This window comes from Monodelphis domestica, chromosome 5 (assembly GCF_027887165.1).
Source record: "Monodelphis domestica isolate mMonDom1 chromosome 5, mMonDom1.pri, whole genome shotgun sequence".
Lineage (NCBI taxonomy): Eukaryota > Metazoa > Chordata > Mammalia > Didelphimorphia > Didelphidae > Monodelphis > Monodelphis domestica.
In genome coordinates this window covers 112,470,481-112,484,758 of record NC_077231.1, presented here as the reverse complement: position 1 = coordinate 112,484,758, position 14,278 = coordinate 112,470,481, and the positions used below count along the sequence as shown (strand labels likewise).

General features: G+C 36.5%; 1 long non-coding RNA gene across 1 annotated transcript in view; it reads right to left on the bottom strand.

Annotated features, from left to right (window-relative positions):
• The window catches only part of LOC103103799 (uncharacterized), a 28,637-nt gene that overhangs the window by 902 nt on the left and 13,457 nt on the right, over positions 1–14,278 (bottom strand). The window contains exon 2 of the long non-coding RNA XR_472714.3: positions 3,808–3,942. This is a non-coding gene — a long non-coding RNA (uncharacterized LOC103103799). The remainder of the gene's footprint in view (positions 1–3,807; positions 3,943–14,278) is intronic.

Here is a 14,278-nt window from a genome sequence, read left to right as displayed (position 1 = left end):
ACTAGCTATGTGACTTTAGGCAAGGCACTCCACCTCTCTTTGCTTTAATCCACTGTAGAAGGAAATGGCAAAACACTGATATCCTTGCCAAGAAAATTACAGAGACAGTGTTGGCATGCTATGGGCCATAGGATCACACAAAGAGTAAGACATGACTGAACAACTGATCAACAACAACTATATAGGTAGCCTCCAAAAATGTAAGTTGTTGATCACCTAAAGGGCAATAGAAAAGTGCATCATAATCATGAGAATCCTTCAACAAATTATAAATGATGAATTATGGAAAAGTAGTGTAAAGAATGTCATAAAAACATGACCAGAAAAAAAAAAGATGGGCTGGTCATGTTAGGAGAATGAGTGATAATCAATGAACAATCCACCACTAGTAACCCTGCAATGTGAAGAGTGCAAGAAGATGGTCCCGAACAAATAGTTCAGGCGGGATCCTTGAGAAAATTTATGAGAAGACATAAACAAAAGACATATAGGATGGGCTGGAGTGGAAGAATTGTGCATCATTAAAGGGATTGCCTATATTAATGAAATCATAGATGTATTGAAATACTAAGGAATATGAAGCTTTAGAAAACTATGGGGAAGTGGTTATGAGCAAGTAAAAATATAAAAAATTCCATACTAGATTCGATTCACAAATTCATCTAATCTGGAATTCTTTCTCTGACAGACATATATGGTCTTTGTACACAAGCCAGAGAGAGAGATAGCATAGAAACAGAATTATATACCAATATTAATAATGAATATTGATGCCAAAAAGGGAAAAGAAAAGGAAGGGGATAAAAATGTATGTAGCACCTATTTTGTTCAAGGTATTGCGCTAATCTTGTTTGATCCTTACAACAACCCTGAAACATAGATGCTTAAGTAACGTTATCCCCATTTTATAGTTGAGGAAACTGGAGCAAACAGAGTATCTTGCCTAGTTCCACACAATTTACTAGCACCTGGGGTCAAATTTGAACTTGGTACTTCTTGACTACCAAGCCTAGCAAAAAGGTTTAAAAAAATATATATATATATACATATATATATTAGCAAAGAGAATATAGCAGCGTATCTGAGAAATTATTCATTCTGATCAAGTTGAGTTTATACTAAATATGGAAGGATGGTTCAAGATTAGGGAAACAACATAATTGGTCATAAAAATGTCCCAAAGTAAGACTATATCAATAGATTCAGAAACAACAGACAAAATAAACTTCATTTAATTTTTAAATCCTAAAAAGCAGACATGAAAGGGTCACTGTTTAATATAATCAAAATCATCTATCTGATATAAGAACTAGTGGTATTGCAATGGAGAAAAATTGAAAACTGTACCAAAAAGTTTGGGAGGGTGGAAAGCAAGGATATTCCTTATTTGATAGAACTAGGACTGTTGGGGGCAGCTGGGTAGCTCAGTGGATTGAGAACCAGTCCTAGAGATGGGAGGTCCTAGGTTCAAATCTGGCCTCAGATACTTCCCAGCTGTGTGACCCTGGTCAAGTCACTTGACCCCCATTGCTGCCTAGCCCTTACCAATCTTCTGCCTTGGAGCCAATACACAGTATTGACTCCAAGAAGGAAGGTAAGGGTTTAAAAAAAAAAAAGAACTAGCACTGTTCACTAATAATTAGAGAAGTGAATACAATTAAAAGAATAAAAAAACATACTAACAATTTATACCATAAAATATTATTAGTATCGCCATCTGTAGATAGTATAATGATTTATTTTTTTTTAATCTCTCAGAATCAATGAGACAATTAACACCTTCAGTAAAATGTCTGGATATGAAATAAAAAAACAGAATTATCAACATATCTAAGTATTACTTTTTAAAAATAGAGAAAACCCATTCAAAATAACTATAGGATGCATAGATAGATGGGAATCAGCCTACCAAGATGGACTCAGGATTTATATAAATATGCCTAGAAAATACTTTAAGAAAGGCTTATTAGAATTAGAGAGACAATCATTGTCTACAGCTGAGCCATATTATAAATTTTTTTGTAAATTCCCTCAAACATGACACTCCATTTCCCATGTCCTGTGAGTGTGAAACTCCCTACCCCCTGTTATGATTATAATAGTATTAACCTTTATGATTATTACCTTATAAAAATTATCAGGATTAGCTAAGAAAGTTGTAGTTTAAGGTGGTATCAAATCTTGTTTACATCTTTTTGATCTTGGGCCTAAAACCAAAAAGTTACTACCAAGTCCACCACACCTTGCCTTGGATATAAGCACAAGAAACTCAAGGGGTGGAGGCCTGCTTGGGGTGAAAGCCCAAGACAGTCATCCAGGAGGAGGGCCCCTCTTGTTTCTCTAAACTGCTGCTCCTAATATTGTCAGTAAAAGACACCAAGAGTGTAAAGGCTTCTAAAAGATCAGCAATAATAATAGCCTTAAGTTACCACCCAAAGTGATCTTTTATAATCACTTGATTAATCAGCAGTTGCATCACTAATTAAGTACAGCCTACGTGAAATATTTTCACATCTTTATCACTGTCACTATGTCCTAAGATTTTTCTCTATAAAAAAGACCATCTCCTAAGGTTCAGGGTCTCTGGTTCTGATGGGATCAGGGTCTGGCTTTATTTTGAGGTGGGCTTTCTCTCAATAAACCTATTTTTTAGTTTGGAGTACTATATTGATGTGAAAATTTTTCACCACAGTCTGTGACTTTTCTTTTTCTTTTTTAAATTATACACTCATAGGGACAGTTAGGTAGCAGAGTGGATAGAGAGCCAGACCTGGAGATGGGAGAAACTGGGTTCAAAGCTGCTCTCATAAACTTCCTAACTGTGTGACCTGGGGCAAATCACTTACCCTGCCACTGCTTATTCCTTACTACTCTTCTGCCTTAGAATCACTACCTAATAACAGACAGAACCAGCAAAAATCTGCCAACAGTAGCCTGCTGCTAGACTTAGCCACTCGTAGTGACTGAGAAGCTCTGCTGATTCAGTGACAGAACTATAAGCTTCCCTTTGGCCTAGGATTCCTACCTTGGTTATTCCTCTGTAGGCTTCAGACTGATCTAGAGGCTGGAATTCTGAGCTGTCCTGCTGCTACTTACTCTTTTCTTTTTATGCCTCCTAAGGCCTGAGATCTGGGAGTGGGAGGGAAAAGGAGGGAAAGGGCAGAGCCCCTCAGTCAGCCTGAATCTTTGACCACATTACTCAGCATTGGCCAACAAAACTTACAGTTCTCACCCGTCGCTAAGGTATTGACTATCTGGTTCTGGAACCTTTTCTTGCCCCACTTCACAAACTCTCCCTGGACACTAGCGTGCTCATCACCGGATCCCATCCCAGGTCTGTCGATATCTCTATCTCCCCATGCTGACTTGGGTTGGAAAATTACTTACTTGTGACTTTTCCTTGGCTTTCCCCATCAGATTTCAGGCTGGTAAATTTTCTAAATCTGTGTGGAGGAGTTGGGGGAGGGAACTTTTCTCTATCAGACATTGAATCTTCCAACCACTACCTTCACTATGAATCCCAGTCAAGTCAACCACAACAAATACCAATCCGATCTTGTATTTCAATATTACTGTCAATAGTCCCTTTGACTGAGTTACTCAGCTATTTGAAGACAAGATTCCAAAGACAATCAACAAATTTCTATGCTCTGAGCACTGGAGAAGAGGAATTTGGTACAAAGGATCCCGCTTTCACAGATTCATTCCTGGTTTCATGTGTCAGAGTGATTGCACAAGGTGCACATGCCATAATGACCCTGGTGGCTGATCCATTTACAGGGAGTAACTGACTGATGAGATCCTCACCTTGGAGCACACTATTATTGACACCTTGTATATGGTGAATACTGGGCCCAATACAAATGGCTTTGGACTTCTTCATCTGTATTTCAAAGACTGATTAGTTGCATGGTGTTTACAGGCAGGCCTGATGACAGCATCCTGTTAAATCAAGTTCAATGATGGGATAAAATGAAGCATGTGTAGGTCATAGGACAGTTGACAAAATTAGGTTTACTTGGCTCTAATATAGCAAAAATATGCAACATTGATAGAATAGCACTTGGGTTCTCTAAACACAATCCCACACATCCCCATATAGAATTGTGCTTATTCAGCAGGGCTGAATGTGGTGATCTTTTTTCATCATTTTGGAGGTTTTTTTACATTAGAAACTTTTCTTGTTTTAATTCTTTCAATTACATGTAAATATTTTTGATGTTTTTTAGAATTTTGAGCTCTAAATTCTTCCTTTTCTTCCTTTTCCTCTTCCCTCCTTGAGAAGTCAAGCAATTTCATATTGATTATACATGCTCAACAATGCAAAACATATTTCCATATTAGAAATATTGCAAAAGAAAATTAGGGAGAAGAAAAAAGATTGCCATTCTTAAGTGAGGCCCCAGTTTAATTTGGGTAACATTTTTTCTAAGTATTTCATAGCCCTTGAGGTTAGCTGATACCAAAATATTTAAATATATAGAAAGTGATTATATATGCCTACATTGGTTAATATCTGAAAAAAAATCTACATGTTCAGATATCATTGAGAAAGGAAAAAAAAATCTCAATGTGATAGACAACAGTGTCTCAAACTAAAAAAGAAATGGATTGCTGTGGGCCATGTATTGACTTAGAAAACCACAAATAGCATCTATTTTGTATTGTATTTTTATTTATTTTATTAAACAATTCCCAATTACATTTTAATCTGATTGGGGCAGCTTCAGGTGGACTAGGGTTCTGACATAAAATGAAATAAATAACCCTCTGATGTAAAAGATTTATTTTATATTTTAAAAAGAATGAAGAAACCAATAGATATGGAATCCTCCACAAATTTAGATATTCATGTATAAAATGTCAAATTAATATGCTATAAAAATTAAAATTAATCTCAAATAATAAAAATATATTTAAGAGATTTCTTAATGATCATTAGAAATAAAGGAATCAAAGGGATACAAAATAAAAAAAAAACCACGTGCCCATGGCTAATCAGCCAGTTCAAAACCCCCACGCTTACCATCCTTGCCAGGAAGCCAAAGAAACTGAGGTCAGCCAACTCACTGTCTAATATCCCCTGTCTACTGGAACTACATAACAATGGGAAGTCAGTGGGCTCCCAGGAAATGTAGTTTTGGGATAATAGATTTCCAATTACACATTTCCCCCTGATGATCATTTTGGGGGACTAATCTCCCCAATTTGATCATTTACCATAATCAACTTTTAAATCATAGTAATTTGGGAATAAAAGGGAAAAGAACAAACCCATGATTGCTAGGCGCATTGACAAAAAGCCAGTTGGTGGCAGTCCCCTTCAGCATAAGAGTATACATATAAGAACAAATGCATTCAACCACTCACAGTTCAAATCACCACATTCCAAAGGAACGTGATGTCTGTGCAGGCATTTTCATGGTGCCTTCTCCAAACAGTTCACTTTCTGGATGCAAAGAGGTAGCATGTTTCTTTTCTTCTTTTTTTTAAACCCTTACCTTCCTTCTTGGAGTAAATACTGTGTATTGGCTCCAAGGCAGAAAGAGTGGTAAAGGCTAGGCAATGGGAGTCAAGTGACTTGCCCAGGGTCACACAGCTAGGAAGTATCTGAGGCCAGATTTGAACCTAGGACCTCCCATCTCTAGGCCTGACTCTCAATCCACTGAGCTACCCAGCTACCCCCTGGTAGCATGTTTCTTATCCTAACATTACTCTCAAAAAGAATTTAAACTTTGCATTTTAGAATAATAATACATTACCCCCCGAAGAGGATGTTGAAAAACACAGGGATTACTTAGGAATGCATGGCTGAGTTATGAGGTATATGAATCAATTAGCAATAGAAATAAAAAAAAAATCAAAAAATCCAAATAAAAGAGAAAAAATAACTTCTGGATGAAATATAGAATATCAAAGTCTTATGTGTAAAAATTCTAAGTAAGGGAAAATAGATCTATAACAGGTCCTTGAATCTGGGCCCAATTAAAGTGATTTAAGCAATTATGCATTTACCCAATCAGTAGCCAAGACTACAGAAAGTTTGCCGCACTATGAAAGACAGACAAGGGACAAAGTTTATAGCACCAAATGGGAGCCAGGATGGAGCCAGAATAACCAATGTTATGTATTTGATATAGAGTGTGTGGTACAAGGAAGACCTGCATTTAACACATGTTAAACAGATGCAACCTCAAGTCTCACACATGATCAAATCCTTGCTCTCTGCACAGAATGTCATCAATCCATGTAGGATTGGTTTGGTCTCTTTGACCTTGTGCTCGATTGCCACTATGCAAGTAGTTTTGTGCTTCTTTGGTACTGTCCTCTTTTTATATTCCCTTCTGCTGGAATCAGAATCATTAAGGAAAGTCCCATAATTTTCTAAAGAATCAATGGCATCATTTTTATAGTCTAAAGCTTTTGGGGTATGCATTGGCATTAGGGGAAATGTATTTTAAACATATTGCTACAGGATCAAAAAAGTTAAAGAAAATCTTCTCAATAGTGGTGATATGCCTCAAATACAAAAAGGAGAGAAAAAATAAAACTGAAATAGTATATTGCACATGCAAGCAAAAACAATAATAAAAAAGTTTTAAAAATCAAAAACATATAGCTTACAATCATTGACACAGTGTCATCTAAGAAAAAGTAGACTACAAAGGTTTCTCACCCAAAGAATGAGATCCATTCCATTTCAAACTTGGTCATGATCCACTGTGTGAGTGCAAATGGTTTTTTTACAAAGTAACAGTTTTTTTAAATAAAGAACAGTAGTACAGCATGTAATACACATTCAAGAAGTATCAAAATCCCCAAAGTTATAATAACCTATTTAATTACAATAGAAAACAAACCCACTATCATTAGGATTCACATAAGTCTGCTGTGTGACATTAAAAAAATAAAAACCTTAGAAACTAATGGATACTTTTCACAAGATTTTCAGGTGTAGCAATCTTTCAACCTTGGCTGAGATATTTTTTTTAATCTACTACTGCCATCACTACAAAAACGTGGCAGAGGAGTCTAGGGAAAAAAAAAACAAAACAAACAAACCTCTGTACTGTTGATGTTGGGTTTAAAAAAATTTCACTAAGAATCTAGATCATTCTGGTAGAAGGGTAGAATAAGATGAAGAGTTACAAATGGGAGATGCTCCCTCTTGGGAGTCATTCAGGGGTACCATGCCCTAAGTACAACTTCCCAGCTCCTTTGGTATATAGACTGTTATGTCCCATCTAATCACATTTTTACAACTGAAGAGGTGGGGATATAATTGCACTTCACTTCAGCTACTAAAATGGACCCTTTACCTCTTATTCCAAATAACTCAGAGGCAGGCAAAATGATCAGTAAGAGCTATTGAAGAAAAAAAACTACAAATCATGTCTGAAGACCCCTTAAAATCAGTTTGAGATATTTAGCTTATTAAATTTTTCAGAAGTTGTTAGCCAGGTTGATGGAGTCCATCCATCCTCTATGAGATACTTAACAAAGCCAAAATGGAAAAAAACCCTGTTTTTATGGGCTTGAATGATATTTTGTTCAGTATAGTTATAGGGGAAAGGTAACAATATATCTAATACTTAAAGCACAGTAAATTAAAATGATTCAGTATAACAGAATAGTATTGATCAGATTAATCTATGAACTTAAAATAACAAAATTAAATCATAAACAAAACAATCAGCAAAATACACTAAAATACAGAGACTTCATAAAACAATGGAGTCTGAAAAGACTTAAAATTTTCACTTCCAGTCTCTTTAAAGTTCATTCACTATTCAGATTCATTTTGTCAGAGCTCTGGGATCTCCCATAGTGAGGGAGAATTCTTCACTGGGCATGGTTTGGAGGAATTCCAAACTGGATGAATTTGAGAGACTGGGCAGGCCCAAATGGCAAGGGGTTGTAAGAAGATTAATTTCTCCCCTGAATCTCAGGCAAGATAATTGAAAGGATCGGTGCACCCAGGAATGGTAGGAAGGAAAAAACATCCTAAAACTGGTAGCTGTTTGAAATTAGTAATGCACTGCTCTTTCACAAAGTGTGTCTCGCTTGCACTTTTACTTCCTGTTTGGAAAAGTAAACTTCCTTCCCCTTCCCCTATGAGGTAAAAGGCTAGGAAGAAGCCCCAGTTTTTACCAGCTGCCCAGAGAGCAGCTCCAAGGACTCCTAGCTTCACAGTGGCAGCAACCAGCAGCCCAACAGGACCAACAACAGTGGTCAGGGTCTGGATCGGGACCAGAGAATCAGGAGATCAGGAGGAGGTCCAGGAGCAGGAGCAGGAGCAGGAGCAGGCAGTATCAGGAACAGAAGTAGGATTGGCAGCAGCTCTGAAAAAAGGCAGTGAGGAACGCTGGCTCAAGCAGATGGGTGAGAGAAGTGGCTTATCTCTTCTCTGCCAAGAGTCCTGGGATAAGTCCCTCAAACTAAAGCAGCTGAGCCAGTAGAGAGTTCCACAAAATTGGGGAAATAAACAAACTGGCAGGAGGAGGGTAGCAGCTCTGGTAGAGAGTTCGGAGTTCTCTTGTGAAGGGGGTGGAGGGGTGTGTGAAAAGCCGTGGCAGGATAAACATGGCTTAAAAATTTTTATCTAGGCTATCTTAAAAAATTGAGAATTCTTGGGGGAAGCTGGGTAGCTCAGTGGATTGAGAGCTAGACCTAGAGATGGGAGGTCCTAGATTCAAATCTAGCCTCAGACACTTCCCATTTGTGTGACCCTGGGCAAGTCACTTCACCCCCATTGCCTATCCCTTACCACTCTTCTGCCTTGGAGCCAATACACAGTATTGACTCAAAGACGGAAGGTAGGGTTTTAAAAAAAAAAACAAAACTGAGAATTCTTTTCTCCAACTTCTGGTCACCAAAAATGTAAAAATTAAAATTAATCTCAAATAATAAAAATATATTTTAAGAGCTTTATTAATGATCATTAAAAATAAAGGAATAAAAGAGATGCCAAAAAAAAAACAACCTCTTGCCCATGGCTAATCAGTCAGTTCAAAACCCCTGTGCTTATGATCCTTGCCAGGAAGCCAAAGAAGCTGAGGCCAGCCAACCCACTGGCTAATATCCCCTGTCTACAGGAAGTATGTAACGACAGGAAATCAGTGGACTCCCAGGAAATGTAATTTTTGGGTAACAGATTTCCAATTACACAATGCCTATCTCTTTTATAATTAAACTAAAAACAGAACACATAGCTTTCCCCCTGCAAAAAAAAAAAATAACAAAAACCTCCACTTTGTTCCAGTTACTACAAATTGAGAAATAAAATAAAATCAGCTAATGAGATACATAATATTATAAGTGCTTCAAAAAAACCTTTCCAAACAAAATCAGCATAAACTTCAATACTTCATTACAGAAGTCAGGATAGAACAGTGAAAAATATTACAAAATCTAATAGAGATTTAGGAACTAAAGAAATGAAAGGTTAGTGGACTACACAGAAACCATGCTTCAGAATATACATATATACATATATATATGTACTGGACCAACTTAGCACAATTAGCTCTTAAGGTTCCCTATTATGTTCAGGATCATCAAGGCTCTGGAATTATTCTCTCAATACACCCTACCTATTCCCAATACACACATACACTAGTAGGTCACATTCTCCAGAGTGTGGTGGTCCACCTCTTCACCTTCAGAGCTTTAGGGGCACTCCCAAGGTGTAATAAGGTTCTTCTGTAATATTATTGACTCAGTTTCCCATTCTGTTAGATCTTTCCCAATATAAATTATAAGAGATTAGCATCCCAGTTCATTTAGCCAATTAATATCAATTTGCTTTTAAAAAGGATATTTACTAAAAATATATAATTAAAATAGAAGTACAAATATTTCCCTGCAACATCAAGGCATACACTCTCCCCTGTGCCACTGGTCCCTGGAGAGTGTGTTCAAACTTAAAGACAGTTCTGAATAGCATTTATGCTAACAAATTCACTACTGAATGATAGATGAGTCAGTCACTCCCTTATGGCATCCTTGGATTCAAATGCTGGGTCAAGCAGATGGCTCAGGACTTTGTTCCTCACTGGACTTAAGTGTCAACAAATTCCAGTGTGTACTACAGCTCTGAAATCTCTAATGGCTCATTCTCCTGACCTTTTGAAGTTCACAAACTTTTAACCTACTCTGATATGCCTAAACCTAAAATCAAGCAAGAAAAAAAAATGCAATAGAAGAACAGAGGCTTATAATTACAAGGCTCATTTTTAAAAAATAATATTTTATTTGATCATTTCCAAGCATTATTCATTAAAGACAAAGATCATTTTCTTTTCCTCCCCCCCACCCCCCATAGCCGACACGGGATTCCACTAGGTATCACATGTGTTCTTGATTCGAACCCATTGACAAGGCTCATTTTTATTTGAGTGGAGAGAGTAGGCTACTGATGCTAGCAAATTCATTCTCCTTTTCCCTCTCTCTCTATGTCTCTGTCTCTATCTCTGTCTCTGTCTCTTTATCTCTCACTCTTTGTCTCTGAATCCTTTCTCTCCCTCTCCCTCTCCCTCTCCCTTTCCCTCTCCCTCTCCCTCTCCCTCTCTCTCTCTCTGTCTCTCTCTCTGTCTCTGTCTCCCTCTCTCTCCCCCTCTCTGTCTCTCTCTCTCTCTGTCTCTCTCTCTTTCTCTCTCTCTCTCTGTCTCTCTATCTCTCTGTCTCTGTCTCTGTCTCTCTGTCTCTCTCTGTCTCTCTCTCTCCAAAGGCAAATGGTATCTTTGGTTTCTCATTTGAACACAACCAGTCAGGAAATACAGACCAAAATTATCCCGTTAGTGCCTTTTGGAAGCGTTGTCAGTTCCAACTCAATAGTCAATCAAAAGTCTCCTACTTCTACACGAGGTAAGAAGACCAGAAACAATGTCTACACATGCTAAAGAGGAAATTCAGGCAGTTTATTCCTTGTCATCAGGAACTTCCAAATGTAGGATCCCAACATGCACATGCTCAAAGAACTTATTGGTCTGGAAACCATTAGAGATGACGCCTTCTGCTTAAAGTGTAAAGCCCTTCACAAACTGGCCCCTGCCTATCTCTCTAGGCTTCTTCTACTTTGCTTTCCTACATATCCTCTTCTGGCCTACTTGTTCCTCTTCCTATTTCATGCTTGATTTCCCAATTCCATGAATTTTTACTGGTTGCTTTCCTTCTGAAATTTACTCCAATTTACAATATATATAATTTGTATGTTCTTAATCATATATAAGAGCAGCTAGCTAGCTGGCACAGTGAACAGATTGCTGGGTCTAGAGTCAGGAAGACTCATCTTCCTATGTTTGAATGCAGCCTCAGATACTTATTAGCTGTGTGACCCTGGGCAAATCGCTTAACCCTGCTAGCCTCTGTTTCTTTATCTATAAAATGAGCTGGAGAAGGAAATGGCAAACCACTCCCCATATCTCTGCCAAGAAGACCCCAAATGACATCAGGAAGAGTTCAATACAATTTAACAACAAATTCTATACATTTTCTCTACCATTAAAATGTGAGTTCCTTGAAGGCAGGGACCCTATTTTTGTTTGTTTGTTTTTTTGTCATTCCTTTGTATTCCTAGCACTTAGCACAATTCCTGATATGTAGCAAGCTCTTATTGAATGCTTGCCCAGTGTCTAACTCAGCTACTGACTTCTTTCAACAACATCCAACAGTACCTCATTATGTAGTTATATTGGACAAAACCAATGCAACCAAGATTAGAAGGGAAACAACAAAATGGGGGAAAATTTTTATTGCAAATTTCTCTGATAAAGGTCTTATTTTTCAAATATATAAAGAACTAAATTATTTACCATAATTTGCTGAATTATTCCCCAGTTGATGGACATCTACTTTATTTCTCATTCTTTGCTGCAACAAGATTACTGAATGAATATCTTGGTGTGTACTGCAGCTTTCAGTCTTTGTTTCTCCTTGGAGAACAGGCCTAGCAGTGAAATTTTGGGGTCCCAGAATATGAATATTTTTGTTCTTTAACTTTTTTTTGCTACTCGAAAATCCTTTTATTTTGTTCTTATCAGTTCACAATCTAAATTCTCAGGATTGGTCTAAATCTTTTTCATTCTCTTTTCAAGCCTACAATTTCTCTCTATCCTTAAACATGAGATCATTTTTCCTTAGTGAAATCAAAGATATCTTTTGTGATATCATTTGATTTCTCACATTTTTTTTTCAAATTAATTTTATTAACAAAATTCCACATAAGTTTTCTGAAGTTATATGATTTATATTGTCTCCCTCCTTTCTTTCCTCCCCTCCTCCCAGAGCTGACAAGCAATTCAATCTGGGTTATACATGTATTATCATGTAAAACATATTTCCATATCATTCATTTTTCTAAGTGAATAAGTGAATAATCTTAAAAAAAACCAACCCCCCCCCCAAATACAGCCAAATAAACAGGTGATAAATCAGGTTTTCATCTGCATTTGTACTCCAAAAGTTCTTCCTCTGGAGGTGGGATAGCATTCTTTTTCATAAATCCCTCAGAATTGACCTGGATGGTTGTATTCCTCTTAGGAGCAAAGTCTATCACATTTGATCGTCCCACAATATTCCAGTTACTGTGTACAATGTTCTTCTGGTTCTGCTTATTTCACTCCACATCAGTTCATGTAAGTCTTTCCAGTTCTTTCTCAAATCATCCTGTTCATTATTCCCTATAGCACAATAATATTCCATCATCATCATATACCACAATTTGTTCAGCCATTTCTCAATTCAGAGACATTCTTTTAGTTTCCAATTCTTTGCCATCACAAAAAGCACAGCAATAAATATTTTTATACAAACAGGTTCTTTCCCCCTTTTTTTTTTGGTCTCTGGGATATAGGCCTAGTAGTGGTATTACTGGATCAAAAGTGCATTCTTTTATAGCCCTTTGAGCATAATTCCAGATTGTCCTCCAGAATGGTTGGATCAATTCACAGCTCCACCAATAATGCCTTAGTGTCTCAATTTTGCCACATTCTCTCCAACATTTATTATTTTCTTTTATTGTCATAATGGTCAATATGATAGCTGTGAGGTGGTATCTCAGCCTTGTTTTAATTTGCATTTCTCTAATAAAGAGGAATTTAGAACATTTTTTCATATGGTGATTGATAGCTTTGATTTCTTCATATGAAAACTGTCTATTCATATTCATTAAACATTTATCAATTGGGGAGTCACTTGGATTCTTATAAATTTGACTTAGTTCTTTATATATTTGAGAAATGAGACCTTTATCAGAGAAATTTGTTATAAAAAGTTTTCCCCAGTTTGTTGCTTCTCTTCTAATCTTGGTTGCATTGGTTTTGCTTTTACAAAACCTTTGTAATTTAATAAAATCAAAATTATTCATTTTACATCTTATAATGTTCTCTTTCTCTTGTTTGGTCATAAATTCTTTCCTTCTCCACAGATCTGACAGGTAAATTCTATGTTCCCCTAATTTCCTTACAATATCACTCTTTATGTTTGAATCATATGCCCATTTTGACATTATCAGAATAGAGTGTGAGATATTGATCTAAACCAAATTTTTGCCATACTATTTTCCAATTTTCCTAGCAGATTTGTCAAATAATGAGCTCTTAACCCCAAAGCTGGGATCTTTGGGTTTATCAAACACTAGTTTGCTGAGGTCATTTACCCAGATCAATTCCATTAATCCACCCTTCTATTGCTTAGCCAGTACCAGATTGTTTTGAGGATTACTGCTTTATAGTAGTTTAACATCTGATACCACTAGGCCAACCATTCTTCAAACTTTTTTTTTTCATTAGTTCCCTTGATATTCTTAACCTTTCATTCTTCCAGATGAATTTTGTTATTATTTTTTCTGTTTCTATAAAATATAGATTTTTGGTAGTTTGATGGGTATGGCACTGAATAAGTACATTAATTTAGGCAGGATTGTCATTTTTCTTATATTAGCTCTGCCCCCCATGAGCAATTAATGCTTTTCCAATTATTTAAATTTAATTTAATTTGTGTGAAAAGTGTTTTGTAATCATGTTCATATAATTCCTGCATTTGTCTTAACAAATATATTCCCAATTTTTGTCTAGAATTACTTTATTTTGTTTTGTTTGTTTTGTTTTTTAGGTTGAACTCTTTATTTTATATATTATATTATATATATATATATATATATATTATAATTAAAAATTTTGTTTCCATGGTTACATAATTCTTGTTATTTCCCTTCCCTTTCCCCTCCCCCCCCAAGTTGGCAAGCAAGTTCACTAGGTTATATGTAAATTATCATTCA